Source organism: Mandrillus leucophaeus, unplaced genomic scaffold (genome assembly GCF_000951045.1).
Source record: "Mandrillus leucophaeus isolate KB7577 unplaced genomic scaffold, Mleu.le_1.0 Scaffold61, whole genome shotgun sequence".
In the NCBI taxonomy this organism is placed as follows: domain Eukaryota; kingdom Metazoa; phylum Chordata; class Mammalia; order Primates; family Cercopithecidae; genus Mandrillus; species Mandrillus leucophaeus.
Window position 1 is genome coordinate 5,013,937 of NW_012106586.1, and position 15,799 is coordinate 5,029,735.

At 38.0% G+C, this 15,799-nt stretch overlaps 1 protein-coding gene and 1 pseudogene across 1 annotated transcript in view; both read left to right on the forward strand.

Moving 5' to 3' along the window:
• The window catches only part of PAN3 (PAN3 poly(A) specific ribonuclease subunit), a 123,576-nt gene that overhangs the window by 28,373 nt on the left and 79,404 nt on the right, over window positions 1–15,799 (forward strand). The gene's annotated exons all lie outside the window — the stretch shown is intronic.
• Window positions 13,423–15,053, forward strand: LOC105553814 (annotated as a pseudogene).

Consider the following 15,799-nt stretch of genomic DNA (forward strand, 5'->3'; position numbering starts at 1 on the left):
AATAATAATAATATATATATATTGTTTTAAGAGATGGGGGGTCTCACTATGTTGCTTAGGTTGATTTCAAACTTCTGGCCTCAAGTGATCCTTCCACCTCAGCCTCCCAAAGTACTGGGATTATAGGCATAAACAGCCACAACTGCCTCTCTTTGGACTTTTCACTCTTTGTTTCATCCCTGGCTCCTTGTGAGCTCCTGTTCTTGGTTCACTTGTTCTTTGCTTTTTCTTGTATGCCATTGATTCTGAAATGTTACTTTTAGAATTGTCTTATGAGTTCAAGGCCCAGATTTTTTGTGCCTGTGATATCTTTGCATATGGGTAAATATGCCACTCTCCCTACATCTCTGGAAAGTCTAGAAACATGGTTTAATTTTTGGTTTTCCAGATTTACTGCTTCTCATATATTTCTCTTATACTCCTTCTTCAGTTTATGGTATTATCTTCCTGGTCTCTGAGACTAAATATTCCTTCCCTGTCATCTCTTTGATTCTACCACTTACTTTTTTTTTCTCCCCTGGATTACTTTTTTAATCTAACACATATTGTAAGAAGGAAACTACTGTGCTTTGACAAATCATTAATTAAAATAGAATATATTGAACCGTGTACATTTGTTATAGTAAGTCTTTATAACAGTAATCACATATTATCCCCATTTGACAACAGAATTGGGCCTTAGGAAAGCTTAATGCTAGTTAGTGGTAGAGCTGCGATTCTAGCCAAGATCTGTACTAAATTTTGAGATTTTTCTGCTGTATTATCTGCCTCTAATTCTTACTTTTTAAAAGTCTACAGTATCTTACCCCTCTTTCCTTTTTAATAAATACTGAGATTGTTTATTCCTTACACATAAACAGCTTCTGAATAATTTTTGTCAATTTTTTTAGGATTTAATCTGTTCTACCTATCTGGGTCTGTCTCTTCATATCCATCCACATATACTACATCCTAACCATATGAGATCTTTTATATTACATAAAATGTAAAATACATTGTCAGTTCTCTGAACCATTGTTAACTGAGCCTGAAAAACAAATCTTCCTTCTTTTTCCTTTAAGAGATGGCTCAAGTACTACTTTCTCTGGGATTACTTGTCCACACAGCAGGCAGGATGGAATATATATAAGTACATACACACACAATTTGTTTAACTTTACTATTCCCAGTGTATTTGGTGTTTAACAGTTATTTCATTCTGTTTTGTATTAAATTTGTTTGCCTGTTTGTCTTTTTCTACTGGATTGTAAATATTTGAGGTTAAGCATGTGTTTATTTCTGTATCCTGAAGTTATTAGGTTGGTGAAAAAGTAATTGCAGTTTTGCCATTACTTTTAATGCAAAAACCACAAATACTTTTGTACCAACCCAGTATTTTATTGTTTTTAAATGCTACTGTTTAATTTTCTTTCTTTCTTTCTTTCTTTTTTTTCCCCCCAGACGGGGTCTCGCTCTGTTGCCCAGGCTGGAGTGCAGTGGTGCAATCTTGGCTCACTGCAACCTCTGCCTCCCAGGCTCAAGCGATGCTCCCTCTTCAGCCTCCCGAGTAGCTGGGACCACAGGTGTGTGCCACCATGCCTGGCTATTTATTTATTTATTTATTTTTGGTAGGGACGGGGTTTCACCATGTTGTCCAGGCTGTTCTTGAACTTCCGGTCTCCTAAAGTGCTGGGATTACAGGTGTGAGCGGCCATGCCTGACCTTAATTTTCTTTTATTGGGTAATATGTGTAATTTTGTGGTAATTTATTTTAAGACTTTTCTATATCATTTATTTATTTATTGAGACAGGGCCTCACTCTGTTACCCAGGCAGGAGTGCAGTGGTGTCCTCATGGCCCACTGCAGCCTCTACCTCCTGGGCTTACGCAGTTTTCCCAGTTTAGCTTCCCAAGTAGCTGGGACTACAGGTATGTACCACCGTGCCCAGCCAGGTTTTCTTTGTATTTTTTGTAGAGACAGGGTTTCGCCATATTGCCCAGGCTGGTCTTGAACTACTGGACTCAAGCCACCCACTCGCCTCAGCCTCGCAAAGTGCTGGGATTACAGGTGTGAGCCACCACACTGGGTCTGGGCTTTCTGTATTTAAAAAAATTAATCATAGACTTTTTGGAGCTCATAGCCACCATATGTTACCACTGCTTAGTTTTAATGTCACACAACTGATTTCGTACATAGGATAATTACTTATTTTGAATATTAGAGATCTTCCATCTTTAAAAAAAAAAAGTTTAACGTTATCCAAGTATTCTTGCTATTTTTCAATCTTTTAAGCCTTGTGATAGACTTAATTACTTCTTGACAGTGTTGTTTAATGAGAAAGCATCTCTGCTTTGTGGTGTTTTTTTTTTTTTTGAGACGGAGTCTTGCTGTGTTGCCAGGCTGGAGTGCAGTGGTGTGATCTCGGCTCACTGCATCCTCCGCCTTCCAGGTTCAAGTGATTCTCCTGCTTCAGCTTCCTGAGTAGCTGAGACTATAGGCTCACAGCACCACGCCCAGATGATTTTTGTATTTTTAATAGAGATGGGGTTTCACCATGTTGTCCAGGATGGTCTCAATCTCTGGATCTCTTGATCTCCTTATCCGCCCGCCTCAGCCTCCCAAAGTGCTGGGATGACAGGTGTGAGCGACCACGCCCGACCAGCTTCTCTGTTTTATATTTTTTTCATCATCTCAGCCCAGACGCCAAGCAGATGGTGAATGAAAGATCACCTGAGACACCACATCAAAAACACTTCATTTCACCTAAGTGCAAATTCACTTCGATCTTTCCTTTAGTCTTTGCCTAGGATGTTTACCCATCACTGGATGATTACTCATCACTTTACCTGGCCAATCTGTATGTGAATTCAAGATTTTTTACTTGTTCTATGACCACATAGTTCAAATGCCATGCTTGGGGTTGAAATATTTTATAACCTGTCCTACAGAATTGTTGTGAGGATTCAAATTTCCAAGCACATAATAGATACTAAATAAATGTCCATTGTCCAGTTTTACCTTCTCACCTTATCTCCTAAAGTTGGTATTTGTTTATGTTTATTTAGAGTGCAGCCTGCAGTTATATTCGTATGTGCTTAAATCATGGTATGTGTAGAATGGATCAGTGACACTTGCTCTCCTTTAAGGGCTCACATTTAAATGCTAACTCACTTGAATGTTTTGAAAAATAAATGCTTTTTTTTGAAGGGACAACTTCAAAAAAAATGTGTTTTTTCCTGTGATTTTACATTTCAACTTGAATGAAAGGGTCTGGGAAATGTATGATTTTGTAAATGTCTCATAGTATTGCAGGTTAAGTGACACGTTAAATAAAATCACGCTAATTTTGTCTCAGACTTTTAAAAATTGTGTGGTTGCGAATCATAAATTATAATGTTACTGTTGTTGTAGCTTATTCCATGAAGTGATACAATTGAATAAGAACTGTTGGACTGTGGATGTGTTAGGGGATCCATTTGATTTCATTGTCTCCTTGTCAGCATCTCTTTTGATGCTACTTTTTTCCCCTTGTGTGATTAAATGGCATTTCTTGTAAGAAGTATTTAATTATAAGAATGCGCACATTAAAATCTCTTGGCCTATAAATTCTCATGTGAATTCTAGTTGCCTGTTACTGCTTCTTTTAAGATCTCGGGGGCGGGGAGTGGTTTGGAAACTCACTAGATTTACTTCCGTCTTTACTCACTGGGTTTTGGTATTACTTCAGGTGATTTGTAACCTCTTAGGCCCCAGGAAATGGGATAATGTAGGCTTTTGATTCAATGGATTGGACTTTGTAAAGGTGAAGCTTCAAGCTATCTACATAGGGTGCCTGGAGACTTTGAAGAGTTACAGAGCTGTGGTGCAGCTGCAGTGGCCTTTCTATAAATGTATTATTTTCTGTACACCCATCTTACCCTGGACCTCCTCTTCTCTCTAGCTGATACTCTAAATCTTTAATATTCTCAGACCTACTCAACCCTTACTCTATCACTTTAGGGTAATGACTTTGTGTTCTTCAGAGAAGGGAGAATAAAGGTCATTAGGAATTCATTGTGGTTCTGTCTACTGTGACAAAGTTTAAAAATTTTAAAAAGAATGAAGTATGGGCTGGGTGTGATAACTTATTCTTTTTTTTTTTTTTTTTTTTTTTTTTTTGAGACGGAATCTCACTCTGTTACCCAGGCTGGAGTGCAGTGGCGCGATCTCGGCTCACTGCAAACTCTACCTCCTGGGTCCACGCCATTCTTCTGCCTCAGCCTTCCGAGTAGCTGGGACTATAGGCGCCCACCACCCCGCCCGGCTAATTTTGTTTTTGTATTTTTAGTAGAGATGGGGTTTCACCATGTTAGCCAGTATGGTCTCAATCTCCTGACCTCGTGATCTGCCCACCTTGGCCTCCCAAAGTGCTGGCATTACAGGAGTGAGCCACCGTGCCTGGCCTTTGATAACTCATTCTTGTAATCCCAGCACTGGGAGGCTGAGACAGGAGGATTCACTTGAGCCCAGAAGTTCGAGACCAACCTGGGCAACATAGTGAGACCCCTGTTTTTACAAAAGAAAATATAATAATTAGCTGGGTGTGATGACATGTGCTTGTAGTCTCAGCTATTCAGGAGGCAGAGGCAAGAGAATCCTATGAATTTGAGGCTGCAGTGAGCTGTGATTGCACTGTTGCACTCCAGTCTGGGTAACAGAGCAAGACCCTCTTAAAAAACGAAAACAAAAAAAAACCCTGTTTCTAAAAAAGAAAAAAAAAAAAAGAAAGAATTGCCTGATGTATCAGCTTTCTGCCTATCTACATTTTCATTAATATTCTTATTTTTCCTCCTGTGTCAGACAAATGGTGTTTGTTATATGCTGAAAGCCATCTTTATTTTTTCCAGCAACTTGTTCTTTCATGTGTCTCTTTTTCAATACAGTCTATTTCTCTATGTTGGTTACATACTCTTAACTTATAAACATTCCATGTTTAAATCTTTTCTGACACTTTATGAACCCCAGAACAAAGAATGCTACATGAGGAAAAGGTTCTTTGGTCAGTACATTTGGAAAACTCTGGGATACAATTTGGGAAATGGTTTCTATTATTGTGGTGGCTACTTTTTCACCTTTTGTTCATCACTTAATTCCCAGTATTTTCCCTTTCCTTTTCACCATTCTATTGAAACGGTTTTTTTTTTTTTTTTTTTGAGATGGAGTTTCGCATTGTATTACTCAGGCTGGAGTGCAGTGGTGCGATCTTGGCTTACTGCATAGTCTGCCTCCCAGGTTCAAGCAATTCTCCTATAGTAGAGTAGCTGGGACTAGTAGGCTGTGCCACCACACCCAGCTAATTTTGTATATTTAGTAGAGATAGGGTTTTGCCATGTTGTCCAGGCTGGTCTCGAACTCCTGACCTCAGGTGATCCACCTGCCTCAGCCACCCAAAGTACTGGGATTACGGGCATGAGCCACTGTGCCCAGCCCCTAACTTGCAAAATTAACGGCATTCCTCCTACTCGCCCTCTGCTACAATTGACAGTTGATGATTCCTCTTTTTTTTGAAACTGTTATTCTCTTAGCTCTTAGATTGTTATTAGTGGTGTTTTGTTTGTTTGTTTTAAGACTTCTTGGCCTTTGTCCTGCCCTCAGGAACTCTCCCAAGCTCTGTCATTGACTCTTTTTTATTTTACCCTTCATAGTGCTCTTTTGTAATCTCACATGTCTTCAATACTTCAGCTCCTCCCTAGTCACATTTGACTCCTGGATACTTTTTTCCCCTCCTAGTCCTCTGCGCTCGTTCTATTATATTTCTGGTTTCTTCTGAGCATCTTCGTCTCCATGACATAGGACTTAAAACTCAGCCTGTCTTCCTCCCCCTCTCACAGAGGCAGGGCGGGTTCCTGTAAAAAATAAAAATAAATGAATAAGAAATAAAATGAACACCATATATTTTCCTTCAAACCTGTTTTTCATTCACACACATCTGTAGGCACTCACTTATTCACAACTATATGCCACTGTGTATCTTGGTTATTGATATCATTCAGTGTCTAACTTGTGAGCTCTTTTTGACGCCTCACTTCCTTACCTGCCATATCCTTCAGCTACTGAGATCTGTTGCTGGTTTGAAATTATTTTTACTCTGTTAACTGAGTTATAATGTAGGGTACCCCTTTAATTCTTGCTTGGGTTATTATATTGTGGTCTGTTAGCTGGTTTCCTGCTTCTAGTCGTCTTTTTCAAGCAACTACCTGATTGTCTGATTTTGCCTCTCATCCTTGTCATTGGGGGGAAAAAAAGGTCAAAATCCCTTACGAAGGCATCCAAGCTGCCTCTTGCTCTTGTTCCTGTTTATTGCTGCATGCCTACAGAACTGTTTGCAGCACCATGCAAGTACCACGAAGAGTTCCATGTTCTTCTTGCTTCTCCTATGACTATTCTCTTTGAACATTCACCTTGCTTGATGTACCCTTCCTTCCGTCTTGACTTAGACTTGTCTTTTAAGATTCAATTCATGCATATGGTCTTATGGCCTAATTAGACAGCATTAGATGTTTGCTCCCTTTATCCTAGCACTTACCAGATTCTAATTATTCATTTATAGAACGCATCACATAAGCTAATATCATATACTGATACGGCACATTGTAGATAATGTATATCTTTTGATACATGGATGTTCAGAGTTCTTGAGAGTGTGGAATTGGGTTCAGGATACATTGTATACCTGTGAAATGTCAGCCTGTGAACTTGTAGAACACAGTGTCTATGTTTTATGTCTGTCTTTCTCACAGTGCCTAGCACAGTGCCTTGCACAGTGTCTTTTATATATTAGGTATTCAAATAATTGAATGGATGGACCTGGATTATTGATTAGTTGGATGATTATTTGGCCTAATATGTTCCTGAAATGTAATACTTTACGTATTTTCATAAATACTCCCTCGGTACAGTTTCATGAAATAAAATATCAATGTGGAAAACATTTGAAAATCTTAATATATGTTAAATTTTATGATTAAATATGGCAGGATTCTTTGTTAGGAAGAATACATCTAAGTATTACAAATTACTGTGGAATGTGACAAATAGGTTTTACTGTTATATGGCTGTGAATAGAAGATATGCATAAGTATAGAAATAATTGTAGCTGTGTAAAGTAGTTCTTGCCTCTTTGGAATGTTGTGATAGTCTCACTTTCCTGTACGACTTATTCACTGACCTAAGTAAACATTTTTGCTCCTTTTAGGGACCGTGATAGAATAAACTAGGTGGTATGCCCTGTGATTATTAATGATTACTGTTATTGGAGCACTGTGACATGTAAATAACTTCAGATTCTTTTAAGTACAGGTTCAGTATCCCTTATCCAAAATACTTGGGACTATAAGTGTTTCAGAATTTTTTTTTTTTTTTGTGGTATATTTGGATCTATTTATTGGTTAAGCATCTTAAACCTGAAGACCTGGCCTGAAATACTGCAGTGAACATTTACTTTGAGCATCATGTTCGAGCTCAAAAAGTTTCAGATTTTGGAGCATTTAGGATTTCAGATTTTCTGATTAGGGATACCTAGTTTGTAGCAGATGCACACATCAGATTTTATTTTTAAATGTCTTCTATTCTTTGGATACAGGTTTTCCTTTTTATATGCATTGACTTTTTTGGTCTGAATTTAAATGTTGTATAATCCATGTGAATTCTTACGATAATTCCATTCAACGATGATATGCAAATGAAAAAGGGAATGGTGTAAGTGGTTTTATGATTTAGAAATCTTGAACTTTCTTAGAAGTTTTTTGTAAAAATTATACAGTGGTCTTCTGTACTCTGCGGGATTGGTTCTAGCAACAACCTCCCCACCACCTGCAGATACCAAAATACTGGGGTGCTTAAGGCATATTTGCATATAACCTATGTGCATTCTTCAGAATAGCTATTACAATGTAAATGTTATGTAAATAGTTGCTGTACTGTGTTGTTTGTATTTTTTAAATTGTTGTTGGTTTTTTTTACCCCAAATATTTTTTATCTGTGGTTGGTGAAATCTGTAGATTCAGAACCCATGAATATGGAGTGCTGACTGTATATACTACTGAAAAAAAATCACATACTATAGATGAGTACAAAGAAGAAGGCAAAAATGTCCTTAGCCAGGTGACCACCCACAGATAACATGTCTGATACATTTTAGTGACCATCTTTAGCATGTTTTTACACACCTGCATGCACACGCATTCCCCCATTCCCTCTCAGGCATAAGGAAACTATTTTACATAAATAGCAATTTAGTTTCATTGGTATTCTCTAGCTTATCTTTTATTTTTACTGAATCAGTAGTATAGGTGGCTCTTTTCATGTTTAATAAAAATATATCAACTCACAGTTTTTAATAGTTATACATTATGATATGTTCCACAGTCCACGTGACCAAATCCCTACTGGTAGCTATTTTACTTATTTCTTTCTAAAAAATATTATAATAAAAACTGCTGTGCTAACCTTAATCTTATCTACATGTGTCATTTTTCTCCTTAGCTTTAATTCCTAGATGTAGGTTTGCTAGATTAGGGGCATGCTTATTCTTTGCTTATTCTCCCCTCTCCTCCCTTTTTTCTCCTTCCTTCCTGCCTGCCTTTCTTTTTCTTTTCCCCTTCTTCTTCCCTTTTCCTTCCCTTTTTCCTTTCTCCTTGTACCGCTCTGGAGTGTAGTGGCATGATCACAACTCACTACAGCCTTGATCTGGGCTCAAGTCATCCTGTTTCAGTCTCCAGAGTAGCTGGGACTACAGATGTGTGCTATCATGCATGGCTAAATGTTGTTAACTTTTAGTAGAGATGGGGGTCTTGCTGTGTTGCCCAGGCTGGTCTTGAACTCCTGAGCTCAAGTGATCCTCCACCCTTGGCCTCCTAAAGTAGTAGGTTGACAGGTGTGAGCCACTGCATGGCCTTATTTTTCATTTTGGTAATATTATCAAACTGTTCTCATAAAAGGTACACCAGGAGATTGTTAGAAATGTTTATGGTATTATCCATTTCTGGTAAACTTTGTAAAGGATGAGCTAACAACTGTCTTTGGAAATTTACGTGTCTATAGTTTCAAGCTGTTACGTACAGAGAATTGCTTTATGCTGAGATCATAAAAATTTTTGTTTTCATCTCATTATAATGTAAAGCTTATTACTAATTGATCTTCATTTGCCAGGTTCCAACATACACATGCTACTTTCCTTTTAAGATTGTCGAGTTATAAATCGGAGAACTTTTGTTTAGAAGAACACTAATGTGAATCTTTTGGAAATATTGGTAATTAGCTTTCTTCTGCTGTCTCCACCAATTTTATCTGATTTAGAAAATTATATTTCCTTTATTGAGATGCTTAAATCAGAGGGCCTAGTTTGCTTCAGAAAGTTTATAAACTATATTATTAGACTAATTTTACAACAGTCATTGTATTTAGGTGTCACTTTTAACTTTTTTTTTTTAAGATTAAACTTTGCAGGTTTTAAATAGGTCAGTTTCTTACTAACCCAGAAGTTGAGTATATTTTGATAATAAATTTTAAATTGGCCATATTTGTATGTGCTTGAAATAAGTGGAAATAACAATTCATTAAATAACAACAACAACAAAAACCTAATGTGAACTTGGGGATTCTTGTTAACCATCTGACTTCTCCTTTCCATCTCCCTCTGTTCCTCTTTATCCTGTGTTGTTTATTAACACTGAAGACTGGTAAAATTAGGTCTCAGTTGGGCTGCTCTTTATATCCACGAATCTCATCTTTATTTTTTTTTGAGACAGGGTCTTACTCTGTCATGCAGGCTGGAGGGTGGTGGCGTAGAGATGGCCCACTGCAGCCTTCACCTCCTGGGCTCAAGAAATTCTCCTGAATAGCTGGGACCACAGGTGCATACCACCACACCTGGCTAATGAAAAAAATTTTATTTCATTTATTTATTTATTTATTTATTTTGGTGGAGAGAGTGTCTCTTGTTGTCCAGGCTGGTCTCAGACTCTTGGCCTTGAGCAGTCCTCCCGCCTTGGCCTCCCAAAGTTGTAGGATTAGAGGTGTGAGCAGCCGTGCCTGTCTGGGTCTCATCTTTTTATGTCTTTTTAGATCACTTTAACAAGGCAAAAAAAATTCTGCAGACCTATCTTTCTCTCTCATTATAGGTACCCTCTCTTTTGCTTTTCCAAATAATTCACTACTCATTGCTGTTGCCAAGTCACTCCCAGTGGCATGGGTAGACATAATTGTATTGGAGAAATATTTATGTAAAATAGACTCTCTGACTTGTTGCTTCAAAGATGTGGTGGGCATTATCAAAAGGACAGTTAGTTGAACTGTGCGTGTGATATAATTTGTCTTTTTAGGAAAGAGATTATAAGGAAAGCACAACAAAACTTGAAAAACCAACTTTATAAGAAAGTAGACTGAATTGCTCACAAGCTATTTGAAATGGTACTTGTAGCTTGCCTCTCTACTACTGGATGTTTAACCAAAAACAGTTAGCTAAATTTTATATATTGATAACTCAAAGTCAGAGAATTCCTTAATGTTTTCAAAACATTACCACTAAGTTCTGGCCAAGGTGAAAGAACAGGGATTAGACTTACTCTCTCTTCAGAAGCAGCTAACAAGCTGAGCAAGACATATGTAACAACAGTTTTCAAGACATTAGATATCAGACAGTGAAGGACGGTGATCCCCGGGAGATGGAAAACAAATGAGGTGAACCTTGTGATTAACCCATCTTACTACCTTGGGAGAGTTTCCCAACCTTGTACAGAAAGGTGGACATCAGGTGGAGCCTGCTGATGTGTCTGAATTGAGGAGACCAAACTGGAAGTCCACAGTGGCCAAGGTGGCAATAGTGTACAAGAAAACATACTGAAGAGGAGAGAGCTCACATACAGAGAGAACTCTGGCAATTTGCTAAGGGATCCCTCTTGAATCTTTAGCTGATGTGAATTCAGGATGTGAATGAAGAGGCTACCAGAGCTGGAAAAAGAAGTTGCCAAGAAGATCACAGTCAACAATTCTCAGATCTGTACATGACCCGGAGTAGTTCCTGTTCTCACCAGCCAACATGGAAAACTTCATAACTCACGAAGCACCAAGTAAGGCTAATTGGAAGGCATTTGCCTCAGTAGTGGGGTCAAATTAGCCTTAGAATAAATTCTTCCCTGGTTCCTCCTAACAAAACTTAAAAGCAACACCTGGAAGAATCAAATTAATTTTTAAGCAGTTTAACTACAACGAAGAGCAAAGGTCCAGATTTGCAGGAATACAAAAATATCCACCACCCAGCAGATAAAAGTCACATTATTTACCATGTAATCAAAAGTTACCAAACAGGCAAAGAAGGAAAGTAAGACCCATAAAGAAAAGAAAATATAATCATTCAAAACTGATGCAGAAATGATTCAGAGATAGTTATATAAGAACATCAACAATAATTATTATAACTATTTCATATGTTGAGGAAGCTTAGAGGAAAGATTAAACATGTTAGTACAGGAATGAAACATATTTACATATATGAGAAATCCAAATCAGACTTCGAAAGTTTAAAGCTATAGTGTCTGAAATGAAAAATATGTTTTATGGGATTAATGGCAGTAGAACTTGCAGAACTGTTTAGTGAACTTGAAGGCATAGCAATAGAAACTGCCCCAAAAAACCACATGCAGAGAAAATGTGAGCCATGGGATAACATCAAGTGACCTAATACCTGAATAATTGGAGTTCTGATGGGGCTGGTGGGATGTACAGAAAAAGTATTTTAAGAAATATTGGGCAACATTTTCCAAACTTGATGAAGCTGTAAACCCACAGACTCAAGGTGTCCAGTGAATCACAGGCAAAATAAACATGAAGAAAATTACACCAAGGTGCATCAAAGAAGCAGCCATGCCAAAAAACAAAACCATTTTTGCGGAACGGCTGTACCATTGGCTTTCCATATCCATGGGTTCTACATTCTTGGATTCAACCAATCATGGACGGGAAAAAAAACAAACCTAAACACCAAAAAAAAAATCATACAACAATAAAAATAATACAAATAATAAATACCATGTAACATATAGCATTTGTATTTCATTAGGTATAAGTAATCTAGAGATGATTTAAGGTATATAGGAGTATACACCTATGTGCATAGACTACATATAACTATTAGGCATTTAATATGAGGAACTTGATTACCTGTGGATTTTGGTATCTGTGGAGGGACTGGAGGAGGGTCCTGGAACCAATCTCCTGCAGATGCTAAGAAACGACAGTACTGATAGCTGATTTCTCACTGGAAGTAACACAAATCGTAGACAGTATAACAGTGTCTTTAAAATACAGGAAGGAAAAAAAAGTGTCACCCTAGAATTCCGTACTTGGAAAAATATCCTGCAAAAATGCAGTCAAATTGAGTGCATTTTTGCACTCAAAAACTGGTAAAATTCGAACAAGGTCGTCAGTTTAGCTAAAATTATTGCACCAGTGTTTATGGTTTTGAAAACGTACTATGGTTATGTAAGATGTTACCTATCATGAAACGAGGTGAAAGGTAACATTTCTTATGAGTTTTACACTGTGTCAAAAGATTTTTTTTTTTTTAAAAAACAAAAAAAAAGGGGTGGGAGTTGGGGGAGGACTTCAATCCAGACTATTTGGTGAATTCTCACAACTTCGTAATAGAAAATTTCAAAACTCAATAAAAGTAGTCAAAAAATGTGAACACTTCAAAGAAGATATAAAATGACAAGTTATTTGGGAAATGCTAATTAAAACCACAATGAGATACCACTACACACCTATTAGAATGTCTAAAATGAAAAAGACCAACCAAAGCATGTATTCCTGAGGACATAGTGCAACTTGATCTCTTATACAGTGCTGGTGGACATAATAAAATAATACAACTAGGCTGGAGGATCGCTTGAGCAGCTGTAGTGAGCAGTGATCTTTCCAGTGCACTCCAGCCTGGGTGACAAAGCAATAACCTGTCTCCAAAAGAAAAAAAAATAAAAAATCACAACTACTTTGGAAAACAGTTTACTAACTTAAAAATGTTATATATACGTACGTATTACATGCCCAAATCATTCACTGGTACGTTTTTAACCAAGAATAACGAAACGTGTATTTTTATACAAATGAAACATGTATTTGTGTACAAAGGCTTGTGTACAGATCTTCACAGCAGCTTTGTTTGTAATAGCCAAAACCTGGAAACAATCTCAGTATCTAATGGATGAAAGGATAAACAAATTGTAGTATATTGATAATGTTGAATACTCGTAAGCAATACAAATGAAGTATTGATAGATGCAGTGACATGGGTGAATCTTTATGCTGAGTGAAAGAAGCCAATCAGCTTTTTTGCAACAGGTTTGCCACCAGAACACAGGTGTCGTGAAAACTACCCCTAAAAGCCAAAATGGGAAGAGACTTTTATCAACATTGTCTTCATTGGACACATAGATTCAAGGCAAGTCCACCACTGCTGGCCATCTGATCTACAAATGTGGTGGAATTAACAAAAGAATCATTGAAAAATTGGAAAAGGAGGCTGCTGAGATGGGAAAGGGCTCCTTCAAGTATTCCTGGGTCTTGGATAAACTGAAAGCTGAGCATGAACGTGATCTCACTATTGATATCTCCCTGTAGAAATTTGAGACCAACAAATTCTATCACTGATGCCCCCGGACACAGAGACTTCATCAAAAACGTGATTCCTGGGACATCTCAGGCTGACTGTGCTGTACTGATTATTGCTGCTGGTGTTGGTGAAATTGAAGCTAGTATCTCCAAGAATGGGCAGGCTGGTGACCATGCCCTTCTGGCTTACACACTGGGTGTGAAACAACTAATTGTTGGTGTTAACAAAATGGATTCCACTGAGCCACCTTAAAGCCAGAAGAGAGATGAGGAAATCATTAAGGAAGTCAGCACTTACATTAAGAAAATTGGCTACAATCCTGACACAGTAGCATTTGTGCCAGTTGCTGGCTGGAATTGTGACAGCATGCTGGAGCCAAGTGCTAACATGCCTTGGTTCAAATGGAAAGTCACCCGTAAAGATGGCAGTGCCAGTGGAACCATACTGCTTGAGGGTCTGGACTGCATCCTTCCACTAGCTTGTCCAGCTGACAAGTCCTTGCACCTGCCTCTCCAGGATGTCTACAAAATTGGTAGTATTGGTACTGTGTCTGTGGGCTGAGTGGAGGTTGGTGTTCTCAAACCCATTGTGGTGGTCACCTTTGCTCCAGTCAACATTACAACTGAAGTCTGTTGAAATGCACCATGGAGCTTTGAGTGAAGCTCCTCTTGGAGACATTATGGGCTTCAATGTTAAGAATGTGTCAATCCAAGATGTTTGTTGTGGCAGTGTTGCTGCTGACAGCAAAAATGACCCACGAATGAAGGCAATTGACCTTACTGCTCAGTCGATTATTCTGAACCATCCAGGCTAAATCAGTGTTGGCTATGCCCTTGTACTGAATTGCCACACAGCTCAGGTTGCATGGAGGTTTACTGAGCTGGAGGTAAAGATTGATTGCCATTCTGGTAAGAAGCTGGAAGAAGGCCCTAAATTCTTGAAGTCTGGTGATGCTGCCATTGTTGATATGGTTCCTGGCAAACCCATGTGTGTTGAGAGCTTCTCAGACCATCCTCCTCTGAGTCGTTTTGCTGTTGGAGGTGTGAGACAGACAGTTGCTGTGGGTGTCATCAAAGCAGTGGACAAGAAGGCTGTGGGAGCTGGCAAGGTCACCAGGTTTGCCCAGAAATCTCAGAAGGCTAAATGAGTATTATCCCTAATACCTGCCACTCTAGTCTTAATCAGTGGTGGAAGAATGGTCTCAGGACTGTTAGTTTCAATTGGCCATTTAAGTTTAATTGTAAAAGACTGGTTAAAGATAACAGTGCATCTTAAAACCTTCAGAAGGAAAGGAGAATGTTTTGTGAACTAATTCATTTTTGTTTTTTTCTTTTCTTTCTTTCTTTTTTTTTTTTTTTTTTGCATGTGGTTAAGTTACTAGTTTTTTAAATCGGTACGTTTTAATGGAAACAACTTGACCGAAATTCTGTCACAGAATTTTGAGACCCATTAAAACAAAGTTCAGCGAGAAAAAAACAAGCCAGGTAAAAAACACATATATATGTATGACCCATTTATGTGAAAAATTTTTAAATGCAGACTAATTCATAGTGACAGAAAGCTCATCAGTGGTTTCCTGGAGACTTGGGAACAGAGAGCAGAGAGGGGTGGAAAGGAGGGAGGGGTTTAGAAGAGGCCTGTGCGGACTTTAGTATGATGTATATAGTCATTATATTGGTTTGGGTAATGGTTTCAAGGTTGTATACCTGTGTCAGGAGTTGCCAAAGTTTTAAGTATGGACAGCGTATTACATGTCAATCATATCTTAAATAAAAGAAAAAGTCACCAGGTTAGGTTTTCATTCAGAGGATAGAAAGATTACTGATACCAATTTACAAAGCCTTTAAGACAGGTAAAGCAAGCTGAGCTCTTTAAGGAGCTGTCCAATAGTTTTATGAGTTTGCTATGTGATTAAAATAACCCTGACCAGTATTCAGGAATATTAGTAGTTTCTGAGTTATTCATCCCATCATTGTATGAGTTATTCATCCCATCATTGTATGACAACTGTTTTTTTCTTATAGGCCTTTTTGAGCCATATATGCAATGTAATGTTACATATCTTATGTTCTGTTATTATTCAACAGAAACTTCTTGTCTTTCCATCTAATTTAAAAAAGAAAAAGTTTAGGCCAGGTGTGATGGCTCACGCCTGTAATCCCAGCACTTTG